At 42.2% G+C, this 23,481-nt stretch overlaps 1 protein-coding gene across 3 annotated transcripts in view; it reads left to right on the top strand.

The window, feature by feature from the left end:
• OSBPL10 (oxysterol binding protein like 10) overlaps nt 1-23,481 on the top strand; it is a 290,512-nt gene that overhangs the window by 217,075 nt on the left and 49,956 nt on the right. The gene's annotated exons all lie outside the window — the stretch shown is intronic.

Raw genomic sequence — 23,481 nt, 5'->3', positions numbered from 1 at the left:
GCTGGGCTCTGACAGGCTTCGTGGACTTTGTCATCTGCCTGCACAACTCTTCTAACTGTGCCTCCAAGTGGCAGCTGGAAGGAAGCCAAACGCAGCATTTCCTTTTGTCAATTTTACTTTGAGTCACGAGTTAATTTTTGGTTTTTCTTTTGATGCACATGATCTCATGAACGGGGCTGAGACCTACTTTAACTGTGTATTAGAGGTTGTTCTTAATTTTAATTGCAATCACTTTAGCCTGAAAATTGTAGAACACTCACGAAATCTGTTTTGTAAGGTTGAGAGCCCCAAGGCAGCTTCTTGGATCAAATGGTCTTGATTATCAATTGAAATTTTTCTCCAAGCTCCACGTGGTTATATTCTCTGACAGCACCTTGGTAGCTTAGCTCTTATGGAGGCAGGATCAGCCAGCCTACAGATATTTCTTTAGCATCTATCAAGTGCCTCCGCGAGGTATGAAACAAATAGGGGGTGTGAGATTTTGAAAGGCATCTGCCTCTACCTAGACAGTGAGTTTCAGGTTGAAATCACTTGCAGCTCATGTGCAGGTGAATTGGAAGGTAAGTTGGCAGCTGAGTAAATGGAAGGAGCCCACTGTCATATTGTTCTTTTGGGAGACTCGGGTGGGGTGGGATTGGAGGATGGGGTGCTTAGCAGCTAAGGGGTTGAAAAATACAATATCGTTCATTCCCTTGGAAAAGAACCTTTGGGGGTTCACACCATAATGAACGTATTTAAAGTCTTGCTCTAGAGAGAAATGAACAGAGTAGAGAAGTAAGTTATTAGATCTTTTATAATAATTGTTCAGATCCTCACTCCCAGCAGGATTCTCAGCAAAACCTAACAGGGGCTATTATCTAATAAGCGTACTTATTAGGGCTGATGATCGTCCTTATTCTGTGACTCCACCTTAGTGTTTCTTCTTCTTTTCCCTGATAGGGGCTTCCTCTAGCTCCTGAAGTTTGAGAGGCCAGGTCTGTTCTTTTTGCATAAAATTGTTACCCACTTTGCTTTACCAGTCAGCAGCACTGGCAGAAGATAGTACATAATTGTCCAAAAGAAATAACTAGCTCTCAAGTTCAAGTTTTTAAAAACACCCTGAAGGAGAAGAGCTAGGGAGAGCTTTTCCTGTAAGTTGGGAACACTCATTAATTTCTAGTGGTCATTTTTGTCCTTATTCCTTTTGTCAGAGCAATATAAGATATTGTTTGATAATCCCTAATAGCAGTGAGAGACTTATGGGGTGTGATGGAGTGTGATAGGGTTTTGGTTTTCTGAGAAGGGAGAATTAGACTTCTTTTACAGAGAGACTTCTGTCGTTTTTTCCAGTGACAACTCTGGGAGATGATTCGCGCAACTCGAACAGCCAGTGTTTATTGGACACTATTTTTATTTTAGGCTATTATGCTTTGCCACATTTTTTTTGGTCTTAAGAGATGAAGCAACTCGCAATATCCACACAATAGTGTTCCTGTCAAAAAAGGAAAATGTTTCCATTGCCTTTGGTACAATATGGAGAAATAACCCAAGAAGGAATGGAGTGAAATTCCTTAAGGCTAAAAATTTCTTACGAGAAGGTTCCTTAACCCCTTTGATATAGAGAATATAGTTACTATGTGAGTGATCATTGGGAAACTAAGTTTAAGCATGTAGTTATTGTGCTGCTTTAGCTAAATAAATTATTTTCTTCTGGTTTATCGTTTTGATCATGTTGAGTCTTTAGGAGCAATAATTAGGGTAATAAAAAAGGTACCTCCTCCCAATGTGTGTGGTTTTTTTTTATCACTGCCAAGCAATTAACTCAGTCTAGTTCTCATAGAGTGCTGACCGGATGCCTGACAATTCAACTCAAATCTGACACGGTCTACCTGGAGATAGATCAGATCCTACAGGTTGCGGGCTCAATCCTACAAGACTGACCTCCCCCCGACTTCAGATGCCAATCACAAGTCCAGGTTGTCACCTGTGCATCTGACCAACCAGCTATAGATCAGAGGTTCCCACGCCCCCCTCCTCAGGTTTGGTTAATTTGCTGGAGTGGCTCACAGAACTCAGAGGGACATTTACCAGTTTATTATAAAAGGATATAATTCAAGAACAGATGCGTAGAGTGAGGTATGGGGAAAGTGCCCTCTAAAGGCACACTGCTCTCCCAGAATCGCCATGTGTTCGTCAGCCCGGAAGCTCTCCAAACCCTATCTTTTTGGGGTTTTATGGAGGCTTCATTGAATATGCATGATTGATTGAATCATTGGCCCTTGGTTATTGGGTTCAATCTGCAGCCTCTCTTCCCTCCCAGGAGGTCGGGGATGTGACTGAAATTTCCAACCCTCCAATCACATGTATGGCTTCACTGGCACTCAGCCCGCATCCTTAGGTTACCTAAGAGCTTTCCAGAAGTCGCCCCATTAACATAACAAAAGACACCTTTATCCTTCTCATCTCTTAGGAAATTCCAAGGGTTTTAGGAGCTCTGTGCCAGGAATGAGGACAAAAACCAAATATATATTTCTTATTATAAATCACAATGTCACACTTCCCTCCCCTGGTTCTGGCTTACCATAAGATAGCTTACAGATATCTGGAAAATTAATGCATTTTCAAGCTTAGTTTGTTTCATTCCCAGCAGAATAAAACTCAAAGACCAGTGTATATTTAATACATGAGTTAGAAGAGAACTGTGGTTGGCTCTGTTATCAAATGCAGTGATCTTAAAATTTTATTCTGCTGGGGCTAGAACTAACTAAATGTGAAAATGAAATATTCTTCCATAATGAAATGAGTTAGGATCTTGGTTTTACCCATTAACAGAATAATTTTTCAACTCTCTTAACACTGTTTGAAATTTAAGTTTAGACAGAAAAGGTTTTTGTTGTGCTTTCTTTGTGGAAGAATGCCTTGTTTTAGGACAGGAAGAATGGTGATTGGAGAGATACTGGGGAATGGCTCTCTGACCTTCATTCCACCCTCCTGATTGGAAACCTAACAGCTCACATCCCAGATTTTCTTACAGCTAGGTTTCTAAATATGCCAGCCCTGGTGGTCTAGTGGTTAAGACTCAGCGTTCTCACTGCTGTGGCCTGGGTTCATTTCCCCGTCAGGGAACCACACCCTCTGTCTGTCAGTTGTGATACTGTGGCAGCTGGATGTTGCTGTGGTGCTGAAAGCTATGCCACCAGTATTTCAAATACCAGCAGGGTCACCCATGGTGGACGGGTTTCAGCAGAGCTGACAAACTAAGACAGACTGGAAAGAAGTGTTACTGTACAAAATTGGGGTTCTCTTGCCCGATGTGCGTAAAAAACCAGTCGATTACAGCATCAGCTTTTGGGGGAGAAATCAGCTTTATTCTGCAAGATTGATCTTCAGGGAGACAGGGAGCATGTGCCCTCAGATCTGGGTCTCCAATTCAGGGTTTGGGGTGAAATTTAAGAGGTTTGGGAGAACAGGCTGGCACGTGGAAATGCTGGTGGGACAGGTTTTGATTGATGGGCTTCTAAACATTTATAAGATGGGGAAGGAATTTTAACACTGGATTTTCCTGAATGAGGGAGCCCTCACTTCTGTTAAGAGTCCAACTTTTAAGTTCTGGTCATGTCCCGGTCTTTTGGTTCCGCAGGGAGGAGAATCTTTGGTTCTGTGGTCATTTCAGGTCAAGATTTCTGCTTCTGTGCATGCTCTGGTTACATGGCACTGGAAATTTTCTGAAATGCAATTCTTAATCACTCTGTTGATAAGAGATGAGGTCAGTTGAACTGGTCCTGGAGGGCCTGCAGTTACAGCAGTACCTGGACACCCACTTCCAAAAACATTGGCCATGAAAACCCTATGAATAGCAGCAGAGCATTGTTTGATATAGTGCTGGAAGATGAGAGCATGGCTCACAAAGACTGGGCAGGGTTCTGCTCTGCCGCACGCAGGGTTGCTAGGAGTCAGAATCAACTCCACAGCACTAACACCAGCAACAAAGGTTTCTAAATGCATAATAGGTTTCGTAAATGCAGTGTGAACTTTGGAAGCCTGAGATTGAGACTGAGTTCCTTCTGCCTGTGCTGCTGCTGGCAGGCATGGTCATGGAGATGTGTGTTTAGAGGTGGTTGCACAGACTCATTCCTCTAGGGCCCTAGTCCCACCTGCACTGGCTGTGATAAGCTATTTTGATGGCAGCAGCAGCTTCCTGACATTTGGATCATGGCTACCCATGATGGTGTGTCCTTGAATCTGTTAAAAAAAAAAAAAATTCAAGGGCTCGCCCCATGGCCTAGTGGTTAAGTTTGGTGCACTCTGCTTCAGCAAGTCCGGGTTCAGATCCCAAGTGCAGACCTACATCATTCCTTGGCGGCCACTCTGTGGCAGCGACCCACATACAAAATAGAGGAAGATTTGCATAGATGTTAGTTCAGGGCCAATCTTCCTCAGCAAAAAAAAAAAAAAAAAAATTCAGCTGAGTAAACTTGAAAATTAATTGGCTTTATTTAACGATTCTTGAATTGAGCAGCATCCCATCTGAATAGAAGTGCGTTCTGAGGAGTTATACAAAATGGAAGGTTTCTATAGGCAGAAGGAGGGTGGGGAAAGGAAGTTATTAGCAAAAGAAAAGAAAGGCTTGTTTTAGGCCAGGACATCTCCTTTTGGAGGGAAGGGAAGGCGGGGTGGGGAGGGGGGCGGGGGGGGGGGTTATCATGCAGATTACCTCCCTAGAGCTGGTCAGGTAATTCCAGATTGACTGTTAAAACAGTTACATTCCTGGGATAGGTTAAATCTTGGTTTGCTGTTACCTAAGCAAATGACTCCATTTTGGGCCTGTTATTTCTTTTTTAACAAATTAAAATGTCTAAGGCAGTGGTGGGTGGGGCAGTGGGTGGGCTTTTGCTCCTCCAGATCTTTTAGTGATTCTCTAAGCCCCTAATTCCCATATCGAATCTCTTTCTTTTTTTTTTTTTTTTTTTGGGAGGAGGATCAGCCCTGAGCTAACATCCGATGCCAATCTTCCTCTTCTTTCTGAGGAAGATTGGCCCTGGGCTAACATCCGTGCCTGTCTTCCTCTACTTTACATGGGACGCCGCGACAGCATGGCTTGACACGCGGTGTGTCGGTGCACGCCTGTGATCCGAACCTGCGAACCCCGGGCCGCCAAAGTGGAGTGTGCGCACTTAACCACTGCGCCACTGAGCCGGCCCCTCAAATCTCTTTCTGATTGAAGTACCTGGAGTGGTTTCTGTTCCCTGTGCTGGATCTGACTGGTTGGGCTGTTGGAATAGGACAGCAGAGGGCAGTATGGAAATGATCCTGAATGAGACTAACATGTGACCATGTACACCTATCTTTCTGGAGGATGTGTCTGAGGGTCAAAACGTTAGTATTTCTTAAAAGTCAGGTTTATTGAGGTATAATTCATAAATAATAAAATTCACCCTTTTAAAATGCAATTTTATCAGTATTAACAAGTCAAAGTAGAGGACAGTTCTATCACTTCCCAAAATTCCTTTGTGTTCCTTTATTAAGTTAACGGCCATCCCACCCCAGCCCAGCCCTTGACAGCTGCTGATCTCTTTTCTGTCCATATAGTTTTGCCTTTTCCAGAATGTCATATAAATGAAATCATACAGGATGTAGGCTTTTGAGTCTGGCTTCTTTTGTTTAGCATAATGTGTTTGAGATTCATCCACGTTGTTATACTCATCAGTAGTTCATGCCTTCTTACTGTTGAGTAGTATCCATATTGGATCCAGAGTTTGTTTATCCATTCAACAATTGAAGAACATTTGGTAAACTTTAAAAACTTCCTCAAATACCCCGTGGCTAAAATAGAAAAAGAGGAGCATTTAGAAATAATGTTGTGTTAATCATTTGAGGCAGATATTTGGTGCCCAGATGCTTACTCCTGGCCTGGAGGGATAAGATGGAGAATCAGTACTATTAATTCCTCCACTGGAGACCCTAAGCAGGGAGTTTTTAAGCCTGTGCCTCAACAGCATGCTGTCAGCTCTCATCAACCCCTGGGTTGATTGTTCGTTAGAAGCTTTGCCTGGTTAATTGTTTGAGTTGCAGTGGCAACAAACAATGTTATCAAGAGACCACACATCCTGCACCCCCCAAATCTAGCATGTTTAGAAAGACTTCTCATAATGTCCCTAAGTACTGAGTGCTAGATCAGCATATAAATTAGTCAAATAGGGTTTGGTTAGAAAATTGCAGGTTTGTATCCCAGCAGGGCCTCTTTAGTTCCTGTTTGGGGCTGGCCCAGTGGCATAGTGGTTAAGTTCGTGTGCTCTGCTTCTGGCGGCCTGGGGTTTGCAGGTTCAGATCCTGGGCGTGGGCTGATGCACCGCTTGTCAAGCTGTGCTGTGGTGGCGTCCCATATAAAGTAGAGGAACATGGGCACAGATGTTAGCCCAGAGCCAATCTTCCTCAGCAAAAAAAAAAAAAAAAAAGAGAATAGGCAATGGATGTTAGCTGAGGGCTAATCTTCCTCAAAAAAAAAAAAAATTGCAGAATTGAATTTAAGTAAGCATGTCATAGTTCTCCCCTTCTCCAAGGGAGGAAAATTGTTTTATGAATAAAGGAAGGAGACAGATATAAAAGATTGGCCTGAATTTTGCCTCAAGAAGAATTTTTATGCCCTTGGTTGAATTGTCATTTTAGCACTGAACTTTTGACCCACTTAACCACATATAAAGCTATCAATTTGAAATCCTCTGACATTCAAGTTGAAACCTGGCCACGATAATCTCCTCAACCCATTTTTTATCATTTCTTTATTCTTCTTCTCCAGGATACATAAATGTATAGGTAGATATGGACTGAGGGTGTCAGGCAGGGGATGGTGATAGATTTTTGAAGATACCGTGCTGTTTTGATCCTTTGGATAATTCTTTTAACACAAATTTTCAATCTTACAGTTTTGTTCAAAATATTTATTTTGCCATATTTATTTGTCATCGTCCTTTTGACCAAGGAGTGAGACAGCAAACACTGACTTAAAATGATTTAAAATCACTTTACTGAATTCTGTGATAACCCCTCTAAATTTAATTACAAATGGTTGTGAAGGGGAGGAAGACTATCCTCTACCTACTCTGGGTCCTTTCTGGCTGAGCTATGAATTAAATTGACATGAGACTGAATAGCAGGAGAAAATGAAACAAAGTTTTATAATGTGTATACATGGGAGACACCCAGGAAAACTGAGTTTCTCGACAAATGGTGGAGGTTTTCCCCCTAAATAGCATATTCAGGTAGACAAATGAGGGTGTTGGGGGTGGGGGCTGTCAGCTATGGGAGATTACCAGAAAGCACAGTAAACAACAGTATGCAGATTTAAGTCCTTGCCTTCCACACTGATAAAGAGTTTTTAGAGATAAGTTCTTCCCCCCTTCCTGGTACAGAGAGGGAGATACCTTTACAAATGGAGAGTTTCCTTATAAATGTAAATGTCTCTTACAAAGGATAACTTCTACTTTTACTTGGAATGGGCTTAGCAAGGACCCTCCCAGTCTATCCATACCCAGAGTTAAATTCTTTTAGGCAGTTAGTGGTGGGGGGGAGGTCAAAGTTTCTTTCAGAGAAAATAATCAAGGTAAAAAAGACATATTTTGAGGTGGCCAATTCTGATCCCCCACAGTTGCAATGTAGGAAATGTTGATCACATTTAGAATTTGTTACAAGTAAGTCCCACACCCTGTCCTGTCATCAAACAGTTTAATTGCATCTCTTTTCCAGATCCTGTAAAACAGACTTTTTTTCTCTTTGAATCATGGCCTTTCAGTCAGTAAATCTTAGAATCAGAATAGTCTTCAAGGGTCAAATGGCCACTCCCCGCCAACTTGCCGCGAGTCACAGAACTGGTGAGTGGTAGAGGCAAGGTTAATATCTGGATTCCTTTCTCCCAAGCCAGTGCCCTTTCTTGTATACCATGCCATCTCCTGTATCTGATAGGATTTTTTCAGCTGCAAATGACAGAGAACCCAACCATTGCTCAAGCAATAAATAAATTTAATTTTCTCCCACAATAAGAATTCTGCCAATAAGTGGTTCCAGGTTTGGTGTAGCAACTCATGATGGCCTCAAAGATACAGGCTTCTGGAAAACTCTATGGAGGTTCCTCAAAAAAATTAGAAATAGAACTACCATGTGATCTAGCAATCCCACTTTTTGTTACTGAATCAAGTGGGCTTGCCTCCTGGTGAGTTAAATAAGACTTGACGGAAGTTGTCTCACAAAGTAAAGTGTATTTGCAGCAAATAGGAGGCCATGAGGTGTCATTTCCAAAGTCATGGCATCCTCGAACAAAGGGAAGCAGGGACTTTTATTTTAGATGGGGACTGAATATTCAAAAGGGAGAGGCGGGTATTCAATTCAATGAGTATAAAGTTTCAGTCATGCAAGAAGAAAATCATGCAAGATGAAAATGTTCTAGAGATCTGCTGTACAACAATATGCATATAGTTAGCAATGCTGTACACTTAAAAATTTGTTAAGAGGGTAGATCTCATGTTATATGTGTTTTTCAAGCAAAAATTTGGTTACTTCTCTCAATCTCAAGAAAAATAAAAAATAAAAAATAGGCTTCTTCCATTCTTCTTGCCATTGGCTTTTTATCCTTATGCTTGTTACTTCGTGGTGGCAACATGACAACGACATGCCCAAGCATTACATTCTACGACAGTATCCTTTAGAATGAAGTAAGAGATGGGGGCTCTTCTCATGACTCTTTGTGTGGAAAGGGAAGCCCCCAGTATACTTTTCCTGTTATCTCATAGCCAGAATTGGATCCTGCACCCACCCCAAGACCTATAACTGGTCATTGGTAACTGGATTTCCATGACTGCTTTAGAGTAATCATTAGTCACCCTCCATGGCTGTGGAATAGTGTGCCTTACCTGAATCAAAGGGATCTCAAGTCCTAGGCAGCCCAAAATTGGGTTTCCCTTAGCCAAGGAGAAGAGAGGAATGGCCTTTGCGCAGTAACAGATGGTGTCTGCTGTACCCCTGAATCTGCCTCGAGCAGATTATCTTCATGCATGCTCATCTTCAGCTTCCCTAAGATGTATGTTTCTTTCTTTCTTTCTTTCTTTCTTTTCTTTCCTTTCCTTTTCTTTCCTCCCCTCCCCTCCCCTCCCCTCCCTTCCCCTTCCCTCCCCTCCCCTTCCCTTCCTTTTTCCCCTAAAGCCCCAGTAGAGAGTTGTATGTCGTAGTTGCACATCCTTCTAGTTGCTGTATGTGGGACGCGGCCTCAGCATGGCCAGAGAAGCGGTGCGTCGGTGCGCACCCGGGATCCGAACCCGGGCCGCCAGCAGCGGAGCACGCGCACTTAACCGCTAAGCCACGGGGCTGGCCCCCCTAAGATGTTTCTAACCTGACCCTTTCATTTTATAGGCCAAGTTCTTTGATGGTAGACTCCATCTTTGACTACTCTTTGTTTTTTTAATTTCTTTAATAATTTTATTTATTTATTTATTTATTTTTCCCCCCCAAAGCCCCAGTAGATAGTTGTATGTCATAGTTGCACATCCTTCTAGTTGCTGTATGTGGGACGTGGCCTCAGCATGGCCGGAGAAGTGGTGCGTTGGTGCGCACCCGGGATCCGAACCCGGGCCGCCAGCAGCGGAGTGCGCACACCCAACCACTAAGCCACGGGGCCGGCCCTGACTACTCTTTGAATACTCCAAAATATTTGAGAGTATTGCATGCGTGGGAGATAGCCTGTGAACATTTGATAAAGGAATGAATGTGAATAAGGTCCGTCTGTACTGTTCATGACTGAAGGGCATACTTCTCCCTTGTTCTCATCTCTATCCCTTGGTCTTTCCTAGAGGTCTTGGTAGCTCCAACAGAAGGAAGTTGAGCCTGTTGAGGTGCATATGAATTAATTACATAAGCTGCTGTGATCAAAGATTCATTAATGGCCAGTGTCTTGGAGCTCTCTAGGCAGAAGACTTGCCTACTAATTGGTTCCTTTTTAGCCATTGGCCTTGACCAGCTATCCAACAGGTACTGGATGGTGGTGGTTATATGTGGAGCTCTTATTATAACCTTTCAGAAGATCCGCTGAGGGCATTCTATTTAGGTACTGCCAGTATAGGAATGAGCAATGGCTTGATCATCTGGATTTTTTCTTCTCTTCTAGCTGTTGGTCTGGGGGGAAGGTAGTTCTTCCATCAGGCAAATGCAGATGATATGCCTCCTAGCTATCAGACCCTCAGGACTTATTAAAAATTAGAAGGATCCAGATTGTTATTTGTGCTTAAAAATATACTGCTCCCTTGTAAGTTTGCTCTGTGTCCTAGTATAGTAAGACGGTAATTATTCATCTACTCAATTATTTGTTTATTCATTTATCAAACATTAATTGAGCCGCTTTGTGCTGGGCATTGAATGGAAGACTCCTTATTTTATCAGATTTTCAAAACCTAGTACTGTGAATTAAATTTTGTCCCTCCTAAAATTCATATGTTGAAGCCCTCACCACCAATTTGACTGTATCTGGGAGGTAGTCTTTAGGAGGTAATTAAGGTTAAATGAAGTCATAAGGATGGGGCCCTAATCTGATAGGACAGTAGCGTTATAAGAAGAAGAAGAGAGATCTTTCTCACTCTCTCTCCACCCTGTGAGGACACAGCGAGAAGGCAGCCATCTGCAAACCAGGAAGAGAGCCCTCACCAGAACTTGACCGTGCTGGCTGATCTCAGACTTTCAGCTTCTAGAACTATGAGAAAATAAACTCCTGTTGTTTAAACCACCCAGTCTGTGGTATTTTATGATGGCCATAGATTCATGTGTATTTCATAATAGTTATAATTTTTTTTTTTACTGAGGAAGATTCACCCTCAGCTAACATCTGTTGCCAATCTTCCTCTTTTTGCTTGAGAAAGATTATCCCTGAGCTAACATCTGTGCCAGTCTTCCTCTATTTTGTATGTGGGTCGCTGCCACAGCATGGCTGATGAGTGGTGTAGGTCTGGGCCTGAGATCCGAACCTGTGAACCTGGGCCACTGAGGCGGAGCATGCAGAACTTAACCACTATGCCACGGGGCCAGCCCCTATTTTTTGTATCTTGAGATTAAAAGCAGGAAAAAATGTTCTTAGCCAAGTGAAGCTTCTAGGTTAGTATGCCAAGGCTGTGTAGGTCCTGGTGGTATGCTGCAGGTATGCCTGTGGCCCGCAGCAGTTAAGATGATTGTCCGTGAGATGACATGGCATTTGAAGACATGCTGCTGTGGTCCTCTAATAGCTTTAATTGTTGTGCCTTCCATGGCTAAGACCTCCTTTCTGTCTTGCAAAAAAACATTTTTCTGCCCTCCTTTCATCTCTTCTTAACAAATCAACAGCAAACATAACCATCACACACCAGCCTAAACCTTGCGTGCATTTTTCAAGAGCTTCTAGAACTTGGTTTCTGGCAACATTAGTGAGCTCTCCAACTACAAGGTGTGACAGTGTAATTTCCTGTGCAGCTTTGGGGGATTAATTTCAGTTTATGCTACTTTTTCAAGGTCTTGTTCCTCCCTCCATGTCTTTTTCCCTCCTCTGCCTCTCTGTGGATAATAGTAAGGTTTTGTTTTCTTGCCTGGGTGTTGCTTTTATAGGAGAAAGGTGGAATACTGAAAAGACCCAAATCATACCTTCTCAGGGCCGGTAGAGTGTGTCTCAGGGCTTTTAATGGGTTTCAACACTGGAATAAGCAAGTCTTTGTGGGTAGCCTTCCAGGTGGTCACCATGTTGCCTCCCTTTTCTCCCCTCCCCCCAGGCCAGTGTGGCTTTGTGACATAAACACCCCACCAGAGTGTTGGGAGGCAGCCACCTTGGATCTGCCAATTGTGAGCTGGAGCCATATGGAAAAAAACCACCACCAAGTGGTATAATCTCTTCTGTTCTGCAGCAGGACCGAAGGATTAAGCGCTTTGAAACTGGTGAATGAAAAGGGCTTAAAACACTGCAATGTTGAGTGTGGGTTTTCTCTCCTCCTCCTCCTTTTCCCTTTCCCTTCCTGTCATTCCTGTTGCCAGGAAGGGAGGAAGTCGGATCTGAACCAGAGGTGAAGAGTTGAAGAGATTTTAGCGACGTGGTATGATAATTTTTAGTATTCTGTTGATTTGGGTATTTATTCTCATCCTATAAATGTGACCCCAAATTTCACAAGTCCCTCTGCTTTCCCTCTTGCCTGCTTCGTCCCTTGAAATTATACCAGTGGCAGTGAGCTTTTCACCATCTGCCTGGCTTACATTTTTTCTTTGCCCACAATGAGTGACTATTCCGAAGGTGATTTATATGCTGCCTCAGATGACGATCACTTTCCTAAGATGGAAAGTCAATGCTCAGAGATTGATGATCTTGGGGAAAGAATGTTATGGAAAAAAAGAGTAAAATCTTTTTTCGCATATACTTGGGGCTTTGCCCGAGTTAATCAGTGAAGTCTTGTATCCCTTCTGCAATTTGAATTGAGTTTTGTAGGTGGATTAGAGTGCTGTGCAGTACGAGGGCTCACTGTGTGCTAAATCATAATTGTAAATTTTAAATTTGGCGGTAATGATAGATGTGAGCAACAGGCAGAGCGTAGAGTGTGTGTATATGTGAATGCAACAGAGCGAGAGAACTATAGAGAGCGGTGGAATTGTCTAAGTTCCGGTAGTGGTTTTCAGACCCTGTGGATATAGGACTCAAACAACCACTTCTCTAGCACTTGAACATACTTCCCCAGCGGCTCTTTGGCTGTCCATCCTGTCCTCAGTCACCCCAGGACCATAGCTCTCCTTGCCCCTGCAGATATTAGAGCAGCAAGGACTCAGTGGGTGGGCTCTGTGAGGTGACAAGTGCAGTGTCATGTGACGCCCTGTCACCACCATCTTCTTTCTCCTCTGACAACAGTGCACTCCCGTCCCTCCGCTAAAGCCCCGGCCCCTGCTCTCTGTCATTCACTGTCCGCATCCAGCTAAGTGGATGCTGGGCTGTCCTTATGCCACATGAGGCTCTCGTTATTGGCTATGGTAATCCCAGCAAATAACCCCATCATGAATAAGTTTAAGAAGAGTGGTGGAAATACAGCCATGTGGAGGAAAAGGAAACCATAACATTTTTGAAAATGAAATTAAACCTAATTGAGAACAGTTTCTCAATCCTTAAAACGATGGAAGTGTTCTTCAAATTGCCCGAATTGCTCCTCGCATTTTCCTCATTTTCAACAGAATTGCTTTCCTTTAAAAAGAATAAGAAATGTATATAACTTGTTTTTTTATAGTTATTTTTAAAGTAATATTTCAAGAGTGTCAAATCTCAACTTGTTATAGTGAATGTATAGTATTTAACCCACATCATGAGTTTAAAAGAGCTTTGTGGGTTATTCTGGCAATGGACCTGCACCAGGAATGACATTATTTTTTGGGAAATGTGTTTCAGATTCCAAATATCTGCTTTTCAGTGGCTTGTGTACTAAAATGCAGGGCCAGCTTGTAGTTGTGGCTTAAAAAAGAAATATATTATGTAATTCAGGGAGAAAATGAATCCTTTGGGGGAAGTTTTTTCATAGTAGATTGATACTAGTGTCATGTAGAGAATTGAGAAAAGAAATGGGAGCCAGAGGAAGGGACTACTTTTGTGTTTACCTGCCTTTATTTATTTATTTATTTATTTTTGTGAGGAAGATCAGCCCTGAGCTAACATCTGCCAGTCCTCCTCTTTTTGCTGAGGAAGACTGGCCCTGGGCTAACATCCGTGCCCACCTTCCTCTACTTCCTATGGGACGCCGCCACAGCATGGCTTGACCAGTGGTGTGTCGGTGTGCGCCCAGGATCCGCATCTGCGAACCCCCGGCAGCTGCAGCAGAGCGCGCGCGCTTAACCGCTACGCCACGGGTCCAGCCCCCTACCTGCCTTTTTAAAAATTCCATTATGATGAATTTTTAAAGTTAAAAACTTTATTTAGAATGGCATCTTATAGAGAGATTCCCATAATGGGAAAAGACCCACTCGTTTTAGATACTGCTCTATGAGATCAGTGGTTCTTAACCAGGTGAGTGGAGACCCCTTGTGCCCTGCAGAAGTGATGGATAGATGTGGTAATGGTTACTTCCCGAACCTTAACAGAAAGCCTTTTAAAAACAAGAGTGCCCACTTCACAAAGGCAAGCTTTCTGTTTTATATCCTTTCAGAACACAGATTCCTTGAGGGAGCAATTGGTAGAATATAAGATAAAAATAGTAATAAAAACGAGAGATCCTGTTTTAGATAATCTGGCTGTTGAGATGGGTTTAAAAATTTTCAAGGTCCCAGGGGTATTTTCGAGAGGTGCGGTTAAATGGTTGTGTTTCTGAGATCATAGCAATGATGCTGGTGTTCTCTTTCTTCTCTTGAGCATTTTGGTAAAGAGTAGATGTCAGCTTGAGCTGTCCCTTGATGGGGGGATTAGCGTGACGTCTCTTTAGGGTCCCCGCTGTGGAGGCTGACAGAGCACTTTGAACCCCAGCTCCTTCACTTACTGCCTGTGAGAAATATCAATATGATAGTGAGCATGGTAATTTCCTGGTGGAAGTATTGTAGAATTATACGAGATCTTATGTGTTCAGTGTTCAGCTCAGTGCCTGGCACATAGGAGGTACACTCAATAGAAGTCCTTATTAAAATTGTTCCTTAGCCTACCTATCCTATCCTTGTTTGTAGATATCACGTATGTTGAGAAACCCCTAAGCACATGTTGTTATGCTATTTTGGGTTCCTTAAGCGGGGTTCATGTCTCTTTTTTGTTGGTCTTCCAAAAGAGTAGTCTGGGTGTAAATGATGACAAATACATTTATTTGTATGGTGAGGCATGATTTACAGAGGGCTTTCATTAATAACTTATTCAAATATGGCTCCTCCAGATGTGGCTAATTTAATAATCATCAAGGCAGTTTTGCTGCTGGTGTCTTGCCTGGGTTTTCTCTGAAGACGTCCTAAAATCATCAGCCACTTGGCAGTGTGGGCCCAGGCCACTGGGCATCTGTAAGGTGGGATGCCCAGGTGGGCTGATTTTCAGACCATACCCCAGGTTTGCCCACCAGAGAATGTCTGAGATGTAGAGAAATACAGGAAATATAAGTAGGTAGCATTAGTTTCCTATTGCTGCCATAACAAATTTAACAGCTTAATGCACATTTATTATCTTAAGTTCTGTGGGTTAGAAGTCTGACACAGGTCTCAGTGGGCTAAAATCAAGGTGTCTGCAGGACTGCATTCCTTCCTGGAGGCTCTAAGGGAGAATCTGTTTCCTTGGCTGTTTCCTTGGCTTTTCCAGCTTCCAGTGGCTGCCCACATTCCTTGGCTTGTGGCCCCCTTCCTCCATCACTAGGGCCAGGAATGTTGCATCTCTTTGACCCTGCTTCCATAGTCAGTATCTACCTCTGACTTCCCCTTCCACTTTTAAGGATCCTTGTGGTTACATTGAGCCCACTCAGATAATCTAGGATAATCTCCTTACTTGAAGATCATCTGATTGGGGCCAGCCTAGTGGTGTAGTGGTTAAGTTTGTGCACTCCACTTCAGTGGCCCGGGGTTCACAGGTTCAGATCCCAGGCATGGACCTACGCACCACTTATCAAGCCATGCCCTGGTGGCGTCCCATGTAAAGTAGAGGAAGATGGGCACGGTTATTAGCCCAGGGCCAGTCTTCCTCAGCAAAAAGAGAGGATTGGCAACAGATGTTAGCTCAGGGCTAATCATCTTCATGCACACGCACACGCGCGCGCGCACACACACACACACACACACACACACACAAACACACACAAACACACACACAAAGATCATCTGATTAGCAGCCTTAATTCCCTGTTGCCATGTAACCTAACATAGTCACAGTCCTGAGGATTAGGACTTGGGCATCTTTAGGCCATTATTCAGCTTACCACAGCAGATGAGTTGGTTGGTATTCACCAAATACATGAGATGTACCATGGAAGTAAAACTGGAATCAACCTCTGGCTTGAAATAGAGCAAGTCATTAAATTGCTGCCTTTGAGGGCCGGCCCTGTGGTGTATTGGTTAAGTGAGCGTGCTCCGCTGCTGGTGGCCCAGGGTGGGATCCTAGGCACGCACCGACACACCGTTTGTCAGGCCATGCTGTGGCGGCATCCCATATAAAGTGGAGGAAGATGGGCACAGATGTTAGCCCAGGGCCAGTCTTCCTCAGCAAAAAGAGGAGGATTGACATGGATGTTAGCTCAGGGCTGATCTTCCTCACAAAAAAAAAAAAAATTGCTCCCTTTGAGGAAAGCAGTCAGTTCAGCTGGATGCGTTACTGGAAAAAAGTAACTGGCTTTGCTTTTTACACGGTGAAACTTTTTCGAACTTGCTTTTTCCCAATTGGCCACTGCTCATCACCATGTCACCTTCCCCCACTGCCTCCCAAGAGCCTCGGAACTAAACCAGACATGAAACCATGAAGTCGTCTTTGACGGTTCATACAGTTCATAGCTTGGCAGTGGGACGAGGAAGACTTTAAAGATTATTATAAAACAACATAATTGTTGCGTTAAAATACAGCATAGACCTTGTAGGAAGTCAGAAGTGAAAGTCCACTATTTTAACTCTTCTTTCCAATGCCACTCCCTATAAGGGGCTACTGTGTCTCTTCTCAGGACACAAGCAGCAAACATATATACATTTATTCTTTATTTTTTACACCAGTGGAATCACACTATAGATAATGTATATAGATAATGTGGCTTTTTAATTTTTTTTTTTGCTGAGAAAGATTTGCCCTGAGCTAACATCTGTGCCAATCTTCCTCTATTTTGTACGTGGGTTGCTGCCACAGCATGGCTGCTGATGAGTGGTGTAGGTCCACGCCTGGGAACTTAGATATCTTACTATTTCAGTATATAGAGATTGTTTGCATTCCTTTTAATAGCTACAAAGCGTTCAACTCTATGAATGTATCATAATTCGTGGACTTATCTACCATAGTTTATTTAACCAGTAATTTATTTAACCTGACCCTATAAGAGACATTTAGGTTGTCCAGTTTTTCTTTGACAAATAGTGCTCTACACATACTTTTGCACACTTATGCAAATATATGTCATATAGTGAAACTGTCTAGCAGTGGAATTTAAATGGAATTAAGTCAACAAATCTAGGAAGTTAAAATTTTGCTATGTATTACCAAACTGACCTCCAAGATTGAGCCAAATTGATACTCCCAACAGTGATGGGGGAGGCCTGCTATTTTTCTGTACTTTTGCCATTAGGAATGAATGTCAGGTTGCTGTTTTCTTACCAGTTTTTTTGTTTTGTTTTGTTTAGAAGAGAAATAGTATCTTATTTTAATTTCTTTTTTTTTTTTTTTTTGTGAGGAAGATCAGCCCTGAGCTAACATCCGTGCTAATCCTCCTCTTTTTGCTGAGGAAGACCGGCTCTGAGCTAACATCTATTGCCAATCCTCCTCCTTTTTTTTTCCCCAAAGCCCCAGTAGATAGTTGTATGTCATAGTTGCACATCCCTCTGGTTGCTGTATGTGGGACGCGACCTCAGCATGGCCGGAGAAGCAGTGCGTCGGTGCGTGCCCGGGATCTGAACCCGGCCCGCCAGCAACGGAGCGCGCGCACTTAACCGCTAAGCCACGGGGCCGGCCCTTAATTTCTTTTTATTTATTTATTTATTTGTTGTAACCTTGGTTTATAACGTTATATAAATTTCACATGTACATCATTATACTTTGATTTCTGCATAGATTATATCATGTTCACCACCCAAAGACTAACTACATTCCATCGCCACACACATGTGCCTAATCATCCCTTTCACCCTCCTCCCTCACCTCTTCCCCTCTGGTAACCACCAATCCAATCTCTCTGTGTTTGTTGTTTTTATCGTCTACTTATGAGTTAGATTATATGATATTTGACCTTCTCCCTCTGACTTATTTCACTTAGTGTGATACCCTCAATGTCCATCCATGTTGTCACAAATGGCTGGATTTCATTGTTTCTTATGGCTGAGTAGTATTCCATTGTGTATATATACCACATCTTCTTTATCCATTCGTCCCTTGGTGGGCACTTAGGTTGCTTCCAAGTCTTGGCTACTGTGAATAATGCTGCAATGAACACGGCTTGCATGTATCTTTATGCATTGGTGTTTTCATTTTCTTTGGATAAGCACCCAGCAGTGGAATAGCTGGATTGTATGGTAGGTCTATTCTTAATTTTTTGAGGAATCTCCATACTGTTTTCCATAGTGGCTGCACCAGTCTGCACTCCCACCAGCAGTGTATGAGAGTTCCCTTCTCTCCACATCCTCTCCAACAATTGTTGTTTCCTGTCTCGTTAATTATAGACATTCTGACGGGAGTGAGGTGATATCTCATTGTAGTTTTGATTTGCATTTCCCTGATAGTTAATGATATTGAGCATCTTTTTCATGTGCCTGTTGGCCATCTGTATATCTTCTTTAGAGAAATGTCTGTTCAGGTCTTTTGCCCATTTTTTAATTGGGTTGTTAATTTTTTTGTTGTTGAGATGTATGAGTTCTTTTTATATTTTGGATATTAACCTCTTATCAGATATATGATTTGCAAATATCTCCTCCCAATTGTTAGGTTGTCTTTTCGTTTTGTTGATGGTTTCCTTTGCTGTGCAGAAGCTTTTTAGTTTGATGTAATACTGTTTGTTTATTTTTTTCTGTTGTTTCCCTTGCCCGGTCAGACATGGTACTTGAAAATATGTTGCTAAGACCAGTGTCAAAGAGCATACTGCCTATGTTTTCTTCTAGAAGTTTCATGGTTTCAGGTCTTACATTCAAGTCTTTAATCCATTTTGAGTTAATTTTTGTGTATGGTGTAAGATAATAGTCTACTTTCATTTTTTTGCATGTGGCTGTCCAGTTTTCCCAACACCATTTATCGAAGAGACTTTCCTTTCTCCATGGTATGTTGTTGGCTCCCTTATTGAAAATTAGCTGTCCACAGATGTGTGGGTTCTTGTTTTAATTTCTATTTTTATGATTATGAATGAATTTAGGGATATTTTCACATATTTATTAGCCATTTGTATTTCTCTTGTCTTTAATGTCTTGTTCATAGCCTTTGCACAATTTTTCAGTTGAGTTGTTAGACTTTCTAATTAATGTTTTGTAAGAATTCTTTTTATAGTAAGCCAGTTAGTTCTTCATAATGTGGGGTATTTTGTCCACTTCTTGGGTACACTTTTGGAGGTAAGAAGTGATGATAGCAATTATGGTTATAGTCACTCTGTAAAATCTTTTCGTATAAAGGATCCCTTAGCTTGAATCAGTTTGAGAGTCGGACTCTCCTTACATCCTTGCGTAACTTAGCGTTAGTTTCACATGAGGCTCCAGAATTTTGTGTGTCGCTGTCAGGAACACCCACTGGGATGAGCCACCATGTGGCTGTGTATTTGTGTTGGCTGTTTTATAGGGAGATAACGGCAACTATGGGATTATACAATGAACCAATATGTACATTTATTCTTCCTGGAAATGTCATCTGGCAAGCATCAGGGCCTCTCGTTAAGAGCATTGGCTACATAGGGCGCTTGTTTCCCTACCCTCACCTTCTTCCTGATCCTGCTTCTTTCTCTGAAGCAGATGTCAAAATGTGTAGAGACTCATTCTATGGTGGTTCTCGTTTGGACTCTCTGTCTCCATCCAAGGTCTGCTGTTGCTGGTTTTTAAGGCAATGCAGGATACATATCAAGTTGAAAAAGAAAAGTAATATTTCTCAAAAATGAAGCATTTAATGTCAGAAGTTAAACTTTTTTTTAATTCTAAAAACATTGGATTATGGATGGTTTGATAAAGTATCCAGTTAAATGTCAATTTCAAATGAAGTACCACATACCATGAGTTATTTTTAAACTCACACGAGGGGTGTGTTTCATGATTGTGCTTTATGAATGGGATGAAAACTTATTGTTCAGGAGTAGAATGTTTGTCAAAATATCTACCCAAGTGACAGAAAACCTAGCTTTGAGAGTCAGCCTGAGGCTATGTTATGCTGGAGAAATGGAAATTCTGTGCCTCAGAGTGATCTGAAAAAACAACCAACCAACCAAAAACAAGAACTTAGTATTTAGAAGAGTGTAGGTCCTACTTGAGTACCTTTACACCTTAAAGTACTGTCTTCTTATTGTGCTAAATATAATAATCCCACAGTTCTAATCATTAATGTTCCTCACTGCAGAGTGTTCACACTACCCTAGGATGGTTACAGCTGTCTCACAAATTTCCCCTTAAAGTTCTCATTGGATGAAGCACTTGAGAGTGGGTCAAAGCAGGTAGGATAACGTGACAGTTTTTAAAGTAGAAGACATAGTAAGCTTCATTTGGATTTTGTGGCTGTGTAATAATGTGAAAAAAATATGAATTTCTGCAATTACCCTCTTAGATCCTGAGTATCAATTCACATTTGAATAGAAGTGCAGAGAAACCTTCTTTTAATATCCTCTGTCACAGTGGCTAGAAAAATGGACATACAGAGTGCAGATGAACAAGCAGAGAAAATGCCTGCAAGTTGAGACAAAAGATATTGAGTGGGGTTTAGAGATTGTAGGTTTAGTGGAGCCTTATTGGTGCTTCCTCATCGTAGAATTAAGAGCTGTGGTGGTTTTGTTTCTGGTTTGTTTCTTTTTTTCTATAAAACACTAGAGCCTGTTTTTTCCCAGATGCTTTTCTCTCAGTTTGTTAATATTTACAGAATTCAGGACATAATAAAAATATACCAGAACCCTTATTAAGAAAAGTGAAAAGTCTAAAATTGCCCAAGCTTTGGGTTATTTTCTAAAATTCCTAGCTCTTTATTTATTTTTTGTGAGGAAGATCAGCCCTGAGCTAACATCCATGCCAATCCTCCTCTTTTTGCTGAGGAAGTCTGGCTCTGAGCTAACATCTATTGCCAATCTTCCTCCTTTTTTTCCCCAAAGCCCCAGTAGATAGTTGTATGTCATAGTTGCATAAAATTCCTAGCTCTTGATCTGCTTGTAGTACCAAATCTTTGGATCTTTTGAGAGTCAGGAGATAATATTCCAGAAACTTGACCTCTTGAAGTGAAATGGCAGAGATTTGCCTGATTTGGTCCTCGAAGGCTGGTATGCAACTGTGTATGTATGGATATGTGCCTGGCACACAGAAAGTCCTCAGTGAATGTGTGTTCTGTGTGGCCTGGAGAGAACATTATCTGTAGAAGAGTTCTTAATGCACTTTGCTTTGTCCATTATTCATGATGCAATCCCTTTTTGCCTGCAAAACAGTAAATGCCTCTTGCTTTTAGTAACTTGTAAATCAAAACTCATCTGTGGTTTGCAATGCTACTGGTTATTTCTTTCTTGTTATCATATCCTCCCAAAATTTCCATTGGAGAGAATCAGTTGGGGATTTCCAAGTGAGAGGCATAAATGATTAAGATGGACAGGTAAAATTCAGAGCCAGTGTTAAATGACTGCCTGGTGTGGCCACTGATGAAAATGCAATCGCCCTCTTCTGATCAAAGTTTATAGATTTCCTATTCTGTTTTAGGGCCTTCAAGTGAAATTTTCAGAACCTGGTCTAATGTTGAGAAATACAATTTCCTTCTTCAAGTTGTACCGACACAGGTTTTTGAGAAAAGTTGTCCATTTGTCCATGTTTGGATCTCCCTGGCATCTAAGGCAGTGCCGTGTCCACGCGGGCACTCAGGATGGGGTTTGGAGAATGAGAAGGGGCCAGTAACACATCTCCTGCTACAGTCTTTCCTGGGTGTCTGGCTTTTGCCACATCTGCTGCTTTTCTCTGCTGTTCCTCACAGCCCCTATGGCCTGTGATCATTAGAGCAGTGCTTCTCAAATGCTAGCGTGCATCGGAATCACGTGGAGGCCTTGGTAAAGCAGGTTCTGCAGGGAGTAGGGAGAGGAAATAGGAGTTGTTCAGTGGGTATAGGGTTTCAGTATTGCAAGATGAAAAAGTTCTAGAAATCAGTTGTACAACAGTGTGAATAGAGTTAACGCTACTGAACTATGCACTTAAAAATAGTTAAGATGTGGGGCCGGCCCCGTGGCTTAGCAGTTAAGTGCGCGCCCTTTGCTACTGGCGACCCGGGTTCGGATCTCGGGCGCACACTGACGCACCGCTTCTCCCGCCGTGCTGAGGCCGCGTCCCACATACAGCAACTAGAAGGATGTGAAACTACGGCATACAACTATCTACTGGGGCTTTGGGGAGAAAAAGGGAAAAAAAGGAGGAAGATTGGCAATAGATGTTAGGTCAGGGCCAGTCTTCCTCAGCAAAAAGAGGAGGATTAGCATGGATGTTAGCTCAGGGCTGATCTTCACACACACACACACACAAAATAGTTAAGATGGTAAAAAAATTTTAATTGGATATAAAGTGATACATTTGTCCTCACTCGTGGAACTATACACTAAGGTCTATACATTGCACCGTACATAAATTATACTTCAATTAAGAAGTAAAAGCCAAAACACAAGCATATGTGGGTCTGGGCCACCTGTCCCCAGAGTTTCTGACTCCATTAGTCATGGATGGGGCCCTGGACTTTGCATTTCTGTCCAGTTCCCAGTGATGCTGAGGCTGCATGATTGGGGACCATACGTTGAGTAGGCTTGACTCAGAGCTTCTTCCTGCTGCCGCTCTGCAGACCCTCATTGCTTTGCATCTTTTTTCCTGTCCCTATCTTAGAGTTCAAGCCCATGACTGTGCATGATTTGTGGAAAAAACAAGGCAGTCTGGCAATTAGTCGCATCAAGTGTAGAGTCTAAAAGAATCACTAACACGGGGCCATCAACTTTCATCTCATTGTGTTTACTTTCTGAATAAAGGCATTTACCATCTGTGGAATCAGAAGAAATCCATCACCCAGCACAAAGCATAAATCAATAATAATTTAAACCATGAATATAGAAAGCCAGAATTCTGTTCTTGGTGTGCATTGGTTAATGACAGAAGCAAATCATAGGTAGTAGAATTCCTTTAAGTTCTTAGCCACAGAATTGTTTTATTACTATTGGTTACCCCCAATACATCATCCCTTCATCATTTTGTTTCTGAGGTGAAGGTGTTTGTAAAAGTGTTCTTTTGAGCTTCATTAGGAATTTTAGATTTTCAGAGTGATCTGTTTGCATGGATCATTTATATCACAGAGCTTCATATTACCGAGAAGTGAAGTTAGGCATGGCAGTAACCTGTGGGCGGCCCGTGAAGCTTACCCACGAGGTTTTAGAGCAGGGGGGAATTGCTCCTGCCCCGGGGTCGTTAGAGCCCGCATCATGGCGCGGGTGCTGTTTTTGTAGAGAAATAACAAATGGTGAAGGCTTAGCAATGAATTGGAAAGACATTAAAAGTGTAGAGTGGTGCTATCCAATGAGACTTGATGAAAACTGCCATGATGAAAATGTTTCCTTTAACCATTGTAGACCAGTGTGGTAGCCACTAGCCCCATGTGGCTGCTGAGTACTTAAAATGTAGCTAGTGCCACTGAGGAACTGAATTTTAAATTGT

This window comes from Diceros bicornis, chromosome 2, assembly GCF_020826845.1.
Source record: "Diceros bicornis minor isolate mBicDic1 chromosome 2, mDicBic1.mat.cur, whole genome shotgun sequence".
Lineage (NCBI taxonomy): Eukaryota > Metazoa > Chordata > Mammalia > Perissodactyla > Rhinocerotidae > Diceros > Diceros bicornis.
This window is presented reverse-complemented; position numbering and strand designations above follow the sequence as displayed.